The 17,603-nt window shown below is 37.8% G+C and overlaps 1 protein-coding gene across 1 annotated transcript in view; it reads right to left on the bottom strand.

The window, feature by feature from the left end:
• The window catches only part of LOC115219497 (receptor-type tyrosine-protein phosphatase T), a 102,720-nt gene that overhangs the window by 10,321 nt on the left and 74,796 nt on the right, over positions 1-17,603 (bottom strand). The window lies entirely within an intron of this gene.

The following is a 17,603-nucleotide window of genomic DNA, read 5'->3' as shown; positions in this document are numbered from 1 at the left end:
TTTGCGTAACCCTCTTAGCAGGTATCGCTAAGCTTTTCACAAACTTTAGCCCAGATTCTCTGCTCAATTTTCTCCTTCCAAGCACTGCTGCAAAGAAGGGAAGTGAGCTACAATATTAAATCTTAGAGCGCATGCGCAGCGGCTTCACTCTGCGTGCTTTAGCTTCGTCACTATGACAACAGTCCGGATACTCATTGATCATACCACACACACACACACACACACACACATATATATATATATATATATTATATATATATATATATTATATATATATATATCTTTATGTATATATATATATGTATATGTATGTATGAGAATTTGATGTTATATATATATATATATATTTATATACATATATATATATGTATATATACATATATATGTATATATAACGGGAAGCTTTATGAAAATAAACAAAAGACGAAGGCAGGTGGAAAACAAACGAACAATTGTATTAGTATGGCGCTCAGGAAATATAAATAAAACAAGTCTTTAACGTTTCGAGCCTACGCTCTTCAACAGAAAGATACACAGAGAGAGAAAAACACAGAAAGAAGGAGAGAAACAAAATGCGTGCAGTAGCTAACGAATCAACATGGCGATCTGATTTCGGCCAGAGGTCAAAGATCAAACATGAGACGCGAGAGCGAAATAAGGGGAGATAATAGGGTTGATAAAAGGGTTGAGGGACCAGCTAAATGTGCGTGGGAGGGGTCTGGATGTGTGTATGTATAGGGTTGGTGTATGTATTAGTATGTATAAGGGTGTGTGTGTGTGTGTGTGTGTGTATGAGAGAGTATTAGTGCGTAGGATTGGTCTGGACGTGCGTATGTATGGGGTTGGTGTATGTATTAGTATGTATTAGTATGTATTAGTACGTATTGGTATGTATAGGTGTGTGTGTGTGTGTGTGTGAGAGTATAAGTGCGTATGCGGGGTCTGGACGTGTGTATGTATAGGGTTGGTGTAAGTATTAGTATGTACTAGTATGTATTAGTACGTATTAGTATGTATTAGTTGGTGTGTGTATTAGTATGGCACATCATATGTGATGTGATGTGTAAAGTCATGTGGTGTAGTGAGGAGAAGAGGGGGAGGGGGAGAAGAGGGGGAGGGGAAGAGGAGGGGGAGGAGAAAGGGGGATGAGGAGAGGATGGGGAGAAGGAAAGGGAGGAGGGGGATGAAGGAGGAAAGAGGGAGAGGGGGAGAGAGAAGGGGAGAGAGGGAGTGAGGGAGCAGAGGGAAGGGGAAGAGGGAGGGAGAAAGAGGGAAGAAGGGAAGGGGAGTAGGGGTGAAAGGATGAAGGACTGAAGAAGTAGGGGTCGGGGGGAGAAAGGATAGGTGAGGAGGGGGGAGAGTGGGGTTAGATGAGGAGGGGGGGAGAGTTGAGACCAAATGGCGTATAAGAGCGAAGAGAGAAGATTAATTCCTGTTCACGGCGCAAACGGGAATCCGGATGGCCTCTGTGTAAGGACAAACCGAACACAGATAGGTGTTGCAAGGAGTGACCGGTGGAGCGGAAATGACCGGTATGTATGTATGTATATATGTATGTATGAGAATTTGATGTTGAAAATGCACCTGAATTTGAAAAACTTGTAATTGTTTTTAAATAAATTTATTTACATAAACACTAATCTAGTTTCAACAATTGTTTGTTCATCAATGGTAAAAAATTAAAATTGTAAAGTAGAAAAACGTGTTTAAATGATTTAATTCTTACAAAATTCAATAATCTCAAATGATTTAAATGTTCCCAACATTCAATAGCATAACAAATATGGCTCATCTTGTTTAAATGCACAAAATTCAGTAGCATTAGAAATAATCGATGAGGACTGAAAGTTGCAAATCCAGCAACTTTTAAGGGCTTCCAAAAATCTACAAAAGGGAAGCCATAAAGGAAGCCTGTAACAAATAAACAACTTTATTCAGGAAAATTCTACATCCGAGAGATCCCAAATGCAACCACAGACACAGACCCTATTGACGTCCTCCTAAAACTTATTCTCCAACAATTACCGAGTTTTATAAGGAATGATCTGGACCTTTTAAACCATCTCCCGAACAAAACCAGCAAAAACTCCCTTCTGGTTTCATTCGATGTAATAAACTTCTACACTTAGATCCCTTACGAAAGCGAAATACAAGCCAAAAAGTTCTGGCTGAAAAAATTCCTAGAATACCTTCCTGACTGAATCGGAAAAGAATTCATCATTGAAGGAATAAAATTCATCCCACAGAACAACTTCTTCAACTTCAACGAGAAGATCCATAGACACAACATGGGCACGGCGATGAAAACGATAGTAAACCCTACTTTTGCTAACTTTGTCATGGCATATTTGGAAGTCGAAATATAGGAGCACGCTAGGCTGAAATTTGGAGACAACTTCCAAAAATACTTACTAACCAACTGAAAATACTACCTGGGTGATTGTTTCATTCTGTGATCATATAACTTTTAGCAACTCTTAGAATTTAACAACTTAATCACAATATCCAATTTACAATGGGATACAGCCACAAACAATTACACCTCCTGCACATCTTGATCATAAGAACAGATACTGAAATTGAGATCAACATCTTCTTCAAACAAACGGACTCAAAATAATATCTTCTATTCTCATCCTGCTACCTAAAGCATACTAAAATAAATATACTGTTCAACTTAGTAAATTTTTTATAGCATGGTGATATAAAAATCTGATAAAAATCATTACTGGGATTCTATTCTTATATTCTATTATATATGTGTATGTATATATATATATATTATATATATATATATATATATATATATATATATATATCTGTATACACAAAATTTCGGAGTATCTACCGAATATTTACATACGTGAATACATACATATATGAGTATATGAATATATGACATCCACGCCTGTGTCCATAAATACACGAAAACCAGCATAGCCTTCATTTTTGCAGAGACTGTTGAAATCAGATAATGTATGACAATCTAAATATCGCGATAGAGGTTTCAATGCTGCTGTCATTTATCTTGACTTCAGTAAAACATTCGATAGAGTAGGCCATAACATTCTGCTAGAAACTTTATCCCACACCGGTGTCAGTTGATTTAATATTTACTGAAAAACATAAGACTATATACTCTGATTGATGCAATTTACTCTAGACAAGCAAAAAACATTTGTGATGTCGCTCAGAGTATTGTGTTGGATCCACTTCTGTTTATTATTTATAAAAATACCGTTGCAAAAACCATCAACTACAGTGAATTTTAAAAAAAGCAAACATTATAATGAATCTGTGTTTCTGAAAGTATTCAAGTGAACATATAATGGAACATACATGAAACAATCCGATCTATCTATCTATCTATATCTATCTATCTATCTATCTATCTATCTATCTATCATCTATCTATCTATCTATCTATCTATATCTATCTATCTATATATATATATATATAGTTGAAATTTATAGAAAACCAGAAGACGGAGACCGGTGTATGAACAACAAGCTGTTTATTTAATTTGACGCTCGGGAAAAATGAAACCGACTTTTACGTTTCGAGCCTACGCTCTTCAACAGAGAGGAATATAAGAAAATAAACAGAGATAAACGGTTTGTGAAGAATATTCTTAAGGTCAACTTTTACTCATTCGCAGCTATTTTGACGCTTTACCCCTAATACAATTTTAGCTCAATCTTAAATCGGTTTTTGCATTATGATAAGCCAGTGGCAATCTACATTTTGACATTAAAAAATCGAAGCTTGGTTGAGTAGAAAAACTGTTGTAATAAAACAGTAGGGCCAAATATGGGAGAGTGACGCCTGATATTTTATTTGACTGGCAACTTCTCGGTTATTTGTAAAGCAAACTTCACTTCAGTTATATCTTTTGGAAAGAATTCGATGAAAGAATTTTGCTGACACCTCTTTAAAAGATATTTGATAGAAAAATGTCATGCAGCTTTTAAGTAGCCACAAACTTGGTAAGTGATGCCTAAAATCAAAATATGTCAGGTGTTTCAAAAGTAAACTATATTTAATATATTTTTAAGAGAACTCAATGAGTAGAATCTTTTTTGGGGAAAATCTCTTTAAAAAATATTTGGAAAAAAGTGATAGTTTAGAAAAAGTGATAATTTGTTGTTTCCAACCTTTACTCACTCGCGGCCAATCCAATTTCTTTGCCCCTAATTCAGATAAGCTCAATATTAATTCGGTTTCTGCACTATGATGGACTAGTAGTAAGCTACATTTTGACATAAAATAATCGAATTCTGGTTCAGAGGAGAGAAAGTTATAATAAAAAATGTAGGCCCAAAAATGGGAGAGTAATGCCTGATATTTACTTAGATTCGTAATTTCTCAATCATTTGAAAAGCAAAACTGTACTTCAATTGTACTTTTTTTAAAAAATCGATGAGTAAAATCTTTGGGTGAATATCTCGTTGAAAGATGTTTGATAGAAAAAAGTTACGCTACTTTAAGCAGTCAAAAGTTGGTGCAAAAACTGCAAAGCTGCAGTAGTGTCCCTATTAAGAAGCAGCCGTAAGAAAAATAATCTAAATGTTTGACTATAGTAAACTTAAGCCTATTTAAATAATTAAATATGTTCTTGGTTTTATTTTCGGCAAAATTATTTTACTTTACTTTCATGCAGTTAAATATATTAAAAGAAAATAAAGATCATCTTTATAAAATTGTCTTAATAATAAATAAAGAATCATGAATCGAATTTTAAATTTAGCTGTAGCATTTTAAGCTTTTTCTTTTATTTTTGACCTACTACTTGACTGAAAGATGGTCGATCAGTATTGAATAGCTTGTCTTCTTTGAATATTTTATTTAATTTGCAACCCATTCAAATTTTATCTCAGCTGCAATTTTTTAATTGGAAGCAGTAATTGAAGTAGATGGTGAATATGCTCCCCAATAATCATTTAAAGATGTTTTTGTTACATGTTATTTCCCTGTTTATTTCTTGCTCGCATTTTTCCTTCTAGTATATATACATATGTGAGTGTGTGTATACATATCCATATATATTATATTATGTTATATATACAAAGGCATATGTATTTACATTTTCACTAAATTGTAACTATACTTACTGGTGCACCGCTGTAACGGGGTTTATAAATATGTATACCAAACTCTAGTATTTTCTTGTATGTTTTTCCTTTTTTTAAATCATGTACATATTGTAGCGATATTATGTTATGGCAACGCTAGGACAGGGGACATAAACACAGAGAAAACGCATTTTTTTGAGCCGGTGAAAACGCTGATAGTCTTACAAACAGGTTCACAGATAAATACACACGCTCACACACATACACACACACAGAAACAATTTATTCATATATGTATGTATACCTATCTCTCTCGCCTTCTCTCTTTCTCCTTCTATCTGTCTATCTAACTATCTATCTATTTATCTATCTATTTATCTATCTATCTATCTATCTATCTATCTATCTATCTATCTATCTATCTATCTATCTATCTATCCATCTATCTATCTATCTATCTATCTATCTATCTATCTATCTATCTATCTAATTATCTATCTATCTGTGTCTGTGTGCGTGAGTGTATATAAACACGCACACACGCATATACATTTGTATGTGTAACGTAATAGCTTAGAAAAAAAGCCCCATTGGTTTAATATCTAGCGTGGACTAGACATTTCTTCAGTTTTTATAAACGATAACCATTCACTGCAAAGAATGTTTTTTAAACACAAGAACGCCGGTGATAGTTGAAGAAATATTCCTCTTAAAAAATTATGGTCGGGCGAGTTGTCTTCCTTCGCTTGGTAGCTAGGTTTTCCAAGTTTGAAGTAAAAATTTCCGAAAACGTGGACAACTCCCCACGGCTTCCGCGCTGGTGTTCAGGTAGCCTCCTGGCTCATGTGAGTTCATGAGAATAATATATATATCTGCCATACACAATTTACACAGTCTTGTTCCATTGCAATAGAGTTCACAAGGTTCCAGTAATTTCCAACTGATGTTAAAGGGCGTATACACACACATATATATATATTCACACACACACACACACACACACACACACACATACACGCATATATGTGTATATATATGCGCATAAGCGCAAATACATACACACACAGGTACACAAGAAGGATTTCAGTATATGTTGTGTCTACTAATTTCCTTCAAAAGCAGTTATCGACTTGAAAGTATAGGCTGAAATAGTTGCTTCAAATCAGATATATGTCTGTTACAACATGTATGTACGTATATGTGCGTTTGTATGTATGTGTTTGTGTGTGTGTGTATATATATATATATATATACGTTCATATTTTAATTTATATAAATATGGAATTTAAGGATTTAAGGATTTAAGGATTTATGTATATATGTACATGCGTATACATATGTGCATATATATATATATATAAGAAGAGGGGGAGAAGGGAAGAGAGAGAAGAGAGAGAGAGATAGATAGGCTCCGTAGAGAAAACACGAAACATCAAAACTACATTATCAAATAATTAGGATATACATTAATTACCACTAAATCATGTAATCAACATATATGGAGACAGTAATTAAAAAGAAAGAAAGAAAGAAAAAAGAAAAATAATAACATACACGTAGAAATCTGTTTGGTTGAAAGTATCAATAAGATTCCACAGCAGAAAACGATTACATTCACCGCAGACATTTCTCACAACTTCTATGTCCAAAAGAGTAACCAAATCTGATAAGTTTCTGATTAACTATAAACATTTTCAATAATCATATCCGGAATAGAGAAAAACAATGCAATAGCTATGTTTTTGTCTCCCTCTAAGAGGAAGAACGGAAATACCTACTTATTAAGGGCCCTCTATACCATTTCAATGTATCTATACACGGATGTACAAGTTTATTTCTAAGTGGATCTATACAGATTCCGTGACATATGTCAGCAACGTATAATTCTGTGTGCGTGCATGTAAATGTGCGTATGTTCAAATATGTATGTGTTGCGTGCGCGCGCGCGTGTGTGTATGGGTGTGTGTGTTTACCCAAACCTATAGCTGTAATTCGATTGCGTGTGTAACTCTTTAGAAAATTATAATTTCCCCCAAGTTAAGTGACGAAGTAGCCACAAGTAGATGTTGGAACCTCTCTTTGCCTTTTCGTCATTAACCGCGTGGAATAACAAGAATTTCGTGACAATATAAGTAGATTTAGAAGAGTTTCTATATACATATATAGATAAGCATATACATGCAAGAATACATACATATAAATATATACATATATATAGAAACAGTGATGCTCTAGAAGCTGACACAAAACCCCAAAACTGAACAATAAAATAGCATTCACCTGCAACAAGAAACCTCTGCAATCGAAAACACATAGCCATTAAATTTCCCTTTTGCAAGTTCATTAAAAATAATGGCAAAGCAAAAATAAATGAAAATGGCTCAGCCGATCATCCGCCCAAAGAAACTATCATACAAATAAAACATATCGCTAATGAACTCCATCAACAACAAAAACTTTGAGAAAAGATGGCTCTCGACAAATTTTGAAAGGAAACCCAAATAATACGGCTAAGAACAAATTGCAATGAAGAAGAATTTTAAACGATTGACGTACAGATGCAAACAGAAATTTCAAAAGCTTCCAAGGCTGGGAAAACAATATTAAACTGTGGAAAGGAGGAATTAACATCGCTTCAACGTTAGGAGAGAAGTGCTCTTTCGTTCTCCAATTATGAATCTCATTTCGCAAACGACTACCCTACCGAGAATTTATTGTGATTCAGCCAAAACAGCCCTACTGATAAAATAACCTTGCTTAAATTCCTCATTCCTCTCACTCCCTCATAATTTCATTTCTTTTTTCTTTTAGTACTTATTTCTCTCTACATTTATATTCTCTTCTCCTATTGTGCTTTAAACATATTCTTATTGAATCTTCCATGCGTTAACCTGCACCTCCTTGCGACAATGTAAACTTTCATTTAATCAAGATATCCTTGGTCTGTAGAAAAGCCAGCGGTATACACCTCGCTAGGATATTTACCACTTCTGAGGTTCCTGCCGCTATGGTCCATGTGCAGCCCGCACCGTATCTACTCTATACTATAACTCTTGTACATACACACACAAACACACACACACACACACACACACACACACACACACACATATATATATATATGCCGTTGGCACGTAAAAGCACCATCCGCTCGTGTCCGTTGCCAGCCTCGCCTGGCCCCCGTGCCGGTGGCACGTAAAAAGCACCCACTACACTCACGGAGTGGTTGGCATTAGGAAGGGCATCCAGCCGTAGAAACACTGCCAAATCTGACTGGGCCTGATGAAGCCTTCCGGCTTCACAGACCCCAGTTAAACCGTCCAACCCATGCTAGCATGGAAAACGGACGCTAAATGATGATGATGATGATGATGATATATATAAGGTATAGGTCAAGTGGCTAAGGTTGGGTGTGAAGCTGTGGTATTTCCAGAGAAGCACACGGCCTGACTGCTGGGCTATCAACACTGTCAGGATTCAGGCTAAAGCCGGCATACTTCAGGTGTAGTTTCACTGTGATTACACCATCATATGGGTTTGGCGAAGTGTAAATAACCTAATGAAAAGGAGAAAACAAAAAAACTTCCGTAACGCATCTTTAATTATAAGTGACTAATGTTTCCGTACTGTCTCCATTTGCAAAAGAAGTTTACGCGAAAATTCTAAAGAAAAAAATGACGTACTAGGCGCAGGAGTGGCTGTGTGGTAAGTAGCTTGCTCACCAACCCCATAGTTCCGGGTTCAGTCCCACTATATGGCATCTTGGGTAAGTGTCTTCTACTATAGCCTCGAGCCGACTAAAAGTTTGTGAGTGGATTTGTGAGTAGACGGAAATTGAAAGAAGCCCGTCGTGTATATATATATGTATGTGTGTGTGTGTGTTTGTGTGTGTATGCGTGTTTGTGTGTATGTGTCTATGTTTGTCACCCCACCATCTCTTGACAACCAATGCCGTTGTGTCTACGTCCCCGTAACATAGCGGTTCGGCAAAAGAGAGCGGTAGAATAAGTGTTAAGCTTACAAAGAATAAGCCCTGGAGTCGATTTGTTCGACTAAGGGTGGTGCTACAGCATGGCCGCAGTGAAATGAGTGAAAAAATAAAACATTTCTAAAAATAACGAAACAATTACTATTTTGGCCAAGGTAAAAATACAAGTCTTTTGACATGTTCAACAACTGTGAAGCGTAAATCAAGCACCAATCAACTCAGGTAATTTAGTGAAGCCACACACTGATTGGTCACTTAACATTTCTGGAAGCCCATACTCACTTCAAGCACACACACACTTCTTATATATATATATATAATATATATATATATATATATATATAGAAAATAGTAAAAAGTGAAAAAACTACACCCGGGTTAGGCGTGTGTATGTATGTCTTTGGTGATTTTTTAATGGTTTCATTTATAATTCGACTTTTATGAATTTTTGGCAGACCATAGAAAAGGCTAGGTTTGCATTTAAAGTTTGTTAGAAAGTCAATCTCTTTGGTTGTTAGTTCCTTTTCATGGGTTTTAATTAGTGAAGATAGAGTTTTCATTATTTTTTGTGGGGTGTAGTTGGTAATTTTTTCATAATGTAGGTCGTCATCAAGCAAGGAAATTACAAGATTTCTGTAGTATGATGTATCCATTATTACAACTGCATTTCCCTTGTCTACTTCCTTAATGGTTATATCCTCATCATTTTGACGTTCTATCAGTTCTTTCCATTGTGTAGTGTTAAAATTTGAGTTAACTATCTGTTTATGTATAGTATGGTAGGGAAAGTTCTCAATGTGGTTACAGAATTCGTCAAGATCTTTATTTCTTCCTCTGTGTGGGATGTGTTCACTTTTGTTCTTGACTAGTGATTCATCTTCAGTATTGAAACTGGTTGATGCTTCTGCTAGTCTTAATTTTCTGCAAAATTCTGTTATATTATCCTTGATTTCATTTAGGTTGGCTCTGCGTGGAGTTGGTGTAAATTTGAGCCCTTTTGAGAGGATGTCAATTTTTATGTTAGAAAGAGGTTTGGTTGAAAGATTGATTATCTTCGGTTTTTCCTTATTACTAGGTTCCAGCCTGTGTCCTGGTGTCTCTGGTCCCTGGCTAAAAAATGTTGGGTGTAATTTTGTTTGTATGAGTTGTCTGTGAGGTTGTGTGATATTGGGTCGGGGGAATGGTGGTATTGTTGCCCCCGATCGTTGTGTGTGTGTGGGAATCTATGGTTGTTTTTGTTTGTGGTGTGTGTAAAATTTCTGTATGTGAAATATTTTTGTTTCGAACTGCTTGTATGTGGGATGTTGCTTGACATAGTGTTTTTTTGCGTTTGTCTTGTGTTCAGTGGGGCCAGTAATTTTGGTTCATGGGGTAGTAGCGACTTGTGAGTGGTGTATTTCTTATTCTAGTGTCGTTTTGTGCTGTATGGTGGTTGGGTCTGGTATTAGGATGTTGTTGGTGTGTTCTGTTTTTGGTGTAATTTATTTCATAGACGCGTCGTCTGTCAGCTAGTTCCCTGTTAGGTCTTGCGTGGTTTGCAAAGGTTGGTTGTGGGTGATTTCTGTTTTTAGTGTGTGGAGGATAGTTGGGGGTTGTTCGTGGGTGATTGATTGATTGATTGATTGATTGATTCTAGTTTCAGCTTATGAGCTGTGGCCATGCTGGGGCACCGCCATTTGGTGTTGCTACTTGGTTTCACTTCATGGAGGCTTTCTAGCAACTGCTATTTGGTGCATGAGAGAGTTCGATGCAGCTGCCCTCATCTGCCCCTCCTGCCGTGAAGTTGGTTCATCTGGGACACCTGACAGGAAGAGATCCAGCTTCATTTTAAAGACATCTGTATCCACCCCATGCAGGTTTCTCAGGTTCTTCGGGAGGATATTGAAGAGCTGTGGGCCTCGGAAGCCCAGGCTATCACAGAATCTTGTCCTACATCTTGATGGCAGGTTTGGAGTCCTAGGCACCACGCAGTGGCGCCCAGTTCTGGCATTTGCGTAACTCTCGATGCCAAAGTTCAGGACACTTCCCTCCAGGATCTTCCAGATGTATATTATGGCATATCTTTCCCGCCTACGCTCCAGGGAATATAATTTTAAACTCTTGAGTCTTTCCCAGTAGCTTACATTCTGCATAGAGGCTATCTTCTTCGTGTAGCTTCGTTGGATCGCCTCAAGTTCTGTGATCAACTTGACACTGGATGGTGACCATAGCTGAGAGCAATAGTCAAAGTGGCTTAGGACAAGTGTCTTCCAGAGGACCATCATGGTTTCTTGTTCTCTTGTTCTAAAGGTTCTAAGAATCCATCCAGCCAGCCGTCTACATTTCATTGTCAGTTTAGCAACATGTACATGAAAGGTCGCGTCATCACTCATGTGAATACCCAGGTCACGCACTGATTGTGCCTCTGGGATTGCAATCCCTCCGGGTCCAGTGTATTCATTGGGTATTGCATTCAGTTTTGCATACTGATAGTATAAAGCTTGAAACTTTCCAGCATTGAACTGCATGCTATTCTTTTCAGCCCACTTGTATATTTCGTCCAGCTCACATTGCAGGTGTTTAGTGTCCTCAGGGTTCTGTATTGCCTGTGAAACTTTTGTATCATCTGCATAACTTGTGATCGTGGCTCTCTGCGTGGCTGAGGGCATGTCTGAGAGGGCCATTATGAACAGTAGTGGTCCCAGAACAGTGCCCTGCGGAACACCGTTCACTATTTGTGTGTTAATGGAGGTGGCCCCATTGGCTACTACCACCTGACTTCTATCCTTCAGAAAGTCATGAAGCCATTCTCCCAGTTTTCCAACTATGTTGAGATCACGCAGTTTGTGACATATCATTCCATGATCGACTTTATCAAAGGCCTTTGCAAAGTCGAGATATATCACTTCCACATTTGAGCGGTTGAGCAGCCGTTTCAGCACCCAGTCATAGTGTTGTAGGAGCTGAGTTAAACAGCTTCTCCCTGGTCGGAAACCATGTTGGGTGTCGGGTAGCAAGTCATTCTCTTCAAGGAAGGTGATCAGCTTCCTTCTGACTATTCGTTCCATGACCTTGCTGATGTGTGAGGTCAGAGAGATAGGTCTATAGTTCTTGGCTTCCGCTCTGCTACCTCCTTTATGAATGGGGCATATTTTAGCTTCCTTCAGTTTTCCTGGAAGTTTGCCAGCTGCAAGGAAGCTCTGAAAGAGGAACTGCAGTGGTCTTGCTAGGGCTCTCTTACATGCTTTTAGGAGGATTGCCGGGAATCCATCGGGGCCAGTAGCTGAGTCTGTTTTCATTTCATCTATAGCCTTGGTTACATCGTCTTCCTTTATATCGATGTAATCTATCGTCGCCGCCTCTGATTTTATATCTGCAGTGGTAAAAAAGTCAGTTGGATTGGTGATTTGGAGATGCCCAAGGGGTGGAGTGAAAACACTCTTGAATTGCTCATTCAGTATTTCACTTACCCTCATTGGTTTTCCTGTAAGTGTGCCATCCTTTTCGAGGAGTGGCCCTATTCTACAGTGCACTGTAGCTGTTTCTTTGGCATACCTGTAGAAAGCTCTGGGGTTAGATTTTATGTTTTCTATAGCCCAGGCTTCTTTGTCTGCTCTTTCTTTTTCATGGGAGAGTTGCAGACATTTTTCGATTTCCAACAGTTTTATTTTTAGGCGGGACTTTTCACTGCTTTCAATCTGTTTGTTTAGGCGATTTGAAAATTTCGTACGCCGTCTCATTAAAATTTTCCTCTCTCTGGGGATTTTGTTCTTGTGTACAGTGGCCTTTCTCTCTGGGACACATTTGTAGCATATGGCTTGCATTACAGACATGAATTGTTGAAGTTTCACGTCGATGTCTGGCGAGGAGAGACATTTAGGCCAGTTTTGTTTGAGGATCTCTTTCTCAATTTGTTTCCAGTTTGCTTTATGGTAGTTCAAGCTGGAAAGATTTTGAGGGTTTCTTGTAGGCTGCATGTCCGTGCTCTCTTTTGGCCCGTACATGGTCAGCTCTATCATGTTGTGATCCGAGAGTAGTGTCGGTGTCACTTTCACATTATGGATGAGATCCATGTCATTTGTGAAGCAGAAATCCAGTGTGTTACCTGCCCTGGTTGGTTGGAGTATTACCTGCTCCATGTACAGGGTGTTGATGAGGTTCAGGAGGGACCTCGCCTGTCCTCGTTCACATCTTGTCATTCCTGGAGAGAAAGGCCCTCGGGCCATCTGACATTGGCCAGATTGAAGTCTCCCATAAGAAGCACACCTATGTGTTGTTCTAATGTGGTTAGAATTTCTTCTATTTTTATAAGGCAGTCTTCAAACTTGCCCTCATGGCTTGGGGCATCTGGAGGGCGATATGTAGCACACACAACTACATCAAGTTGCCTAATATGTACAATTAGTGTGTCACACACCGAGTTTGAGTATGACAAGAGGACCTGGGGTGTGACGTCCTCCCGGATGTACATAGCAACACCTCCATGACTCCTTTCTTTCCTTTCCTGTTGTTTGGTTTTCTTTTTTATGTTTTGTAATTTTCTTAAGGAAGGATTATTTGTACCCAATTCATTTTTGAAAGTTGAACTATATTTTTGGAAGAAATCCATGTTTTTCTCCCAGCGCAGGAGAGAATTTCTCTCTTCTTTTTCACAGGTATCCTTCTAATGATCTAATGTATTTTAGAGGGGTTGTCCCTCGGTATGTTTCTGTATTATATTGTGCATCTCCTCGTCAATGCTTTTAAATGTTTCCTCATTTGTGGAGGCCCTTAGTCTTAGAAGCTCTATTTCTGATCTTAAATTGAACAGAGCTGACTTTTCCCTAATAGTTCTCTGTCCGTCAGGCTCGTTAGGAATTAATTTTTTCTGGAATTTGCGTGGGAGGATAATTGGTGTTGAGTTCATCCATCCCTCGTATATATCTGCTTTGTTGGAATTTGTTATCATGTTCCAGAAGGCGAGTTTTCTGTTGTGCAGGTTTGTATTCCAAATGTTTCCTATTTTTCTTTTTGCTGGGTTAATTTGGGTGCGTATGATGTCCTGCTGTGTTTCATTTGGTGTGTGTTTATTATTTTCGGATTTGTTGATGAAAATTGAATTTAGTGTTGTGTATAACAGTTGCAAATCCTTACTAACCTGGTCAGTGTAGCGAGTTGTATCTTCATTGCTTTTACTTTCCCGGGAGAGTAGGTTTGATTCCTCGATTTTGTTGTTCGGGGTAATGAGCTGTGTATTAATACTTTTCAGTTCTTTGAGTATGTCCTCATTTGTATTTTTATCCGAGGTGTTGGTCTTCTGTGGCATTTTCGGTCTCACGTGTTTAATATATAGATAAGAAAGTTTGTTTGTGAAAGCACGTGGTTGAATATATAGAAAATAGTAAAAAGTGAAAAAACTACAGAAGGCTTAAATGTTAAAAAATATATATTTGCGTCAATATGTCTGAAGAATATTAAAAAAATTTTTTCTCTTATAATGGCATAATTTAGAAGAAAGACCGGTTTCGCGTTTAGCTTTTCAAATTTCTTGCGACGTTATGTTTATGTTGAATAGAGTTATCGGTATGTTTATGTTCAAAAGAGTTCTAAATAAGGGGAGGTAATGAGTGATTTCTTCCGGTGTAAGGGAGATAATCGCTTAAATTTTTTTTCCTTTCCCTTGGTGTGAATTTCTCTGTATCAGTATGTTGGGATGGTTAAGTCTGGGCTTGTACTTTTCAATGAAGAATGTTTCCTTGTTTAGTCTAATTTGTGTTGATGATCCGATAGCACATTGGTAAAATGGAAAGATTAAAAATTGTGGTAGTAGTTGCTTTGCGCATTTCTCAATGCGCTCACTAAAAGGTATCATTCTGTATTCTGGGAATGCAATCTGTTGTCGATGCAGTGTGCATCTACGTCTAAGTGATAGTCCCGTGGATCCCACGTAGTCTTGGTGCAGTCCGAGCATTTTATGACATAAATTATGTTTTCAGAGGCACAAGTAAAGTTAGATTTGATCTTGAATATCTGTCCCTCTTTAAAGAGGAATTCTGATCCTTCTAGCAGGTTTGGACATGTTGCACAGTTCGATCTACCACATTTTTTTACTTTTGCATCCGTAATTTCAGAAGACAATTTTGCCTTTGTGAGAATCTTTTTAAGTGATTTAGGTTGTTTGTGGCTTTTAATGATTTGGTGTATGTTTAGAATTTCCTTTAATTTGGGGTCCTTATGCACAATAGTGTCAGAACAAAATACCAGGAACTTTAGACTGCAAGAACTCAAAAACACCCTAATTGATAGACATTACCCAGCTCAACTCATAGAGGATGGGATCAGACGTGCAACAGAAATCAACATAGAAACTTTAGGAAAAGTTCAACACAACAACACACCTACCCCGAAAATACTAGCTTACATATCTACATTCAACCCCAGAAACAAAGAAGCCTTCACCATCATCACCCAGAATTTACCAATACTTCATAAGGACCCCAATTAAAGGTAATTCTAAACATACACCAAATCATTAAAAGCTACAAACAACCTAAATCACTTAAAAAGATGCACACTGCATCGACAACAGATTGCATTCCCAGAATACAGAATGATACCTTTTAGTGAGCACATTGAGAAATATATATATATATATATATATTATATATATATATATATATATATACTAGCAGTATCGCCCGGCGTTGCTCGGGTTTGTAAGGGAAATAACTATATAAGCATTTTTAGAGAGTTACTTCCCTTATAGATGCCAATTCGGGCTTTCTTAGCCATTTCTGTTTTGGTGTCTTCAAGCCATGAAGTCGTTGTTCTAAAAGAACGCTGGTCTCCTTGACAACGCATTACGACGTTGATTTCCTTAAACTCCCTTCCCCACAGCTTCACGAGGGAGGGAAGGGGGAGAAGCAAACAGGTGCAGGTGTGACCATGGACGCCAACTCCGCCGCCATCGACACACGAAAAATTATGCATTAAAATGGAATGAAAAATGATGTTAAATTATTTTTTAAATCGTAGACTCATCGTAGACGCGCGCTAATACTCAGACGGGCTCGATATGAATCACGACTATAAGATACCCGAATTTGGTTAAACTGCACCGCAAAATGTGGGAGTAGTTAGGAATCTAAATCGAAGGGGACAGACACTCACACAACTAGAGTTTTATATATATATATATATATATATATATATATATATATATGTGTGTGTGTGTGTGTGTGTGGTGTGTGTGTGTGTGTGTGTGTGCATGTATAGATACGGTAGTAGCGAATACTTAGCGAGTCAAAGTTAAGCACCGCATTTTGAGGATAGGTATATTCTGACTCAGTAATGGATAGACTATCTGTTTAATCTATCAATCAATCTATCTATATTAAAGTTGTACACATACACATACACACACACACACACATAATGCACACACACGCGCTCGACCGTTTGCACGTATACATTATACATGGAAAGTGAATTGAACAGTTGCCGTGTGTCCTTTAAATCGCTAAACTGGCTGTACACTGGAACGCCTACACATTCAAACAGATCAATCAGTGATGAGACTGGAAATGATATTTATTTGAAGCTAAGGCGGTAGGCTGGCAGAAACCCTTACACGCCGGGCGAAATGCTTAGCAGTATTTCGCGTCTTTACGTTCTGAGTTCAAATTCCGCACAGGTTGACTTTGCTTTTCCTCCTTTCGGGATCTATAAATTATGTGCCTATTGCGTACTGGGGTCAATCTAATCGACTGGCCTTCTCACCTCAAATTTCGGTCCTTGTGCCTAGAGTATAAAAGAATATTTATTTCAAACTTTGGCACAAGGCCACCAAGTTCGGGTGAGGAGGTTAAATCGATTACTTCTACCATAATTCTCAACTGGTACTTGTTTTATTGACCACGAAAAGATAAACGCAAACTGAACTTTGGGCGGAATTTGAACTTAGAATGGTAATGACGGGGGAAATGCCGCTAAGCATTTTGCCTTGTGTGCTCGCCGCCCTTATGCAGGCACATAATAGTGGTAAAACTATTGAAAGATTATACTACTATATACTACTAGACTTGAATATCTGGGTAAGTGAGCGCTCTAAGTGTTTCTAAAGTATTGTGCTTTCCATATAAGTTACATTGAGTGACACCCCTTTCACCAATTGTCAAATGGAGATAGTAGTAACTCTGATGGCTTCCGATATACGTCGCTGCAGCCTATTGTCACATTTTATTGTCTTCTCAGCATCTGTATCCCTTTTGTGCATCAGGTATTTGGTTGATACCTTCTGTGCATCAAGCATTTGGCGTTTGCATGCATATATGTGTGTGTCTGCTGTCTGTCTGTATGTATATATGTATACATGACCTATCAAGAAAGGAATTCCAGTTATACCCATCCCGTATGTTCAGTAATCATAGGTTACAATAGATTAAATTTTCTGGTCTTCTTCCTACTTGTTAGAAAAAATAGATTCTCGTTTCAAGGAGAGCATGCTGCAATTTCTTGAAAAACATGCGATTGTGTAAAGGATCTCTCTTTGACTCGTGTGTGAGAAACAGAGAGAGAGAGAGAG

The sequence above is a fragment of the Octopus sinensis genome, linkage group LG14 (genome assembly GCF_006345805.1).
Source record: "Octopus sinensis linkage group LG14, ASM634580v1, whole genome shotgun sequence".
Classification (NCBI taxonomy): Eukaryota; Metazoa; Mollusca; class Cephalopoda; order Octopoda; family Octopodidae; genus Octopus; species Octopus sinensis.
This window is presented reverse-complemented; position numbering and strand designations above follow the sequence as displayed.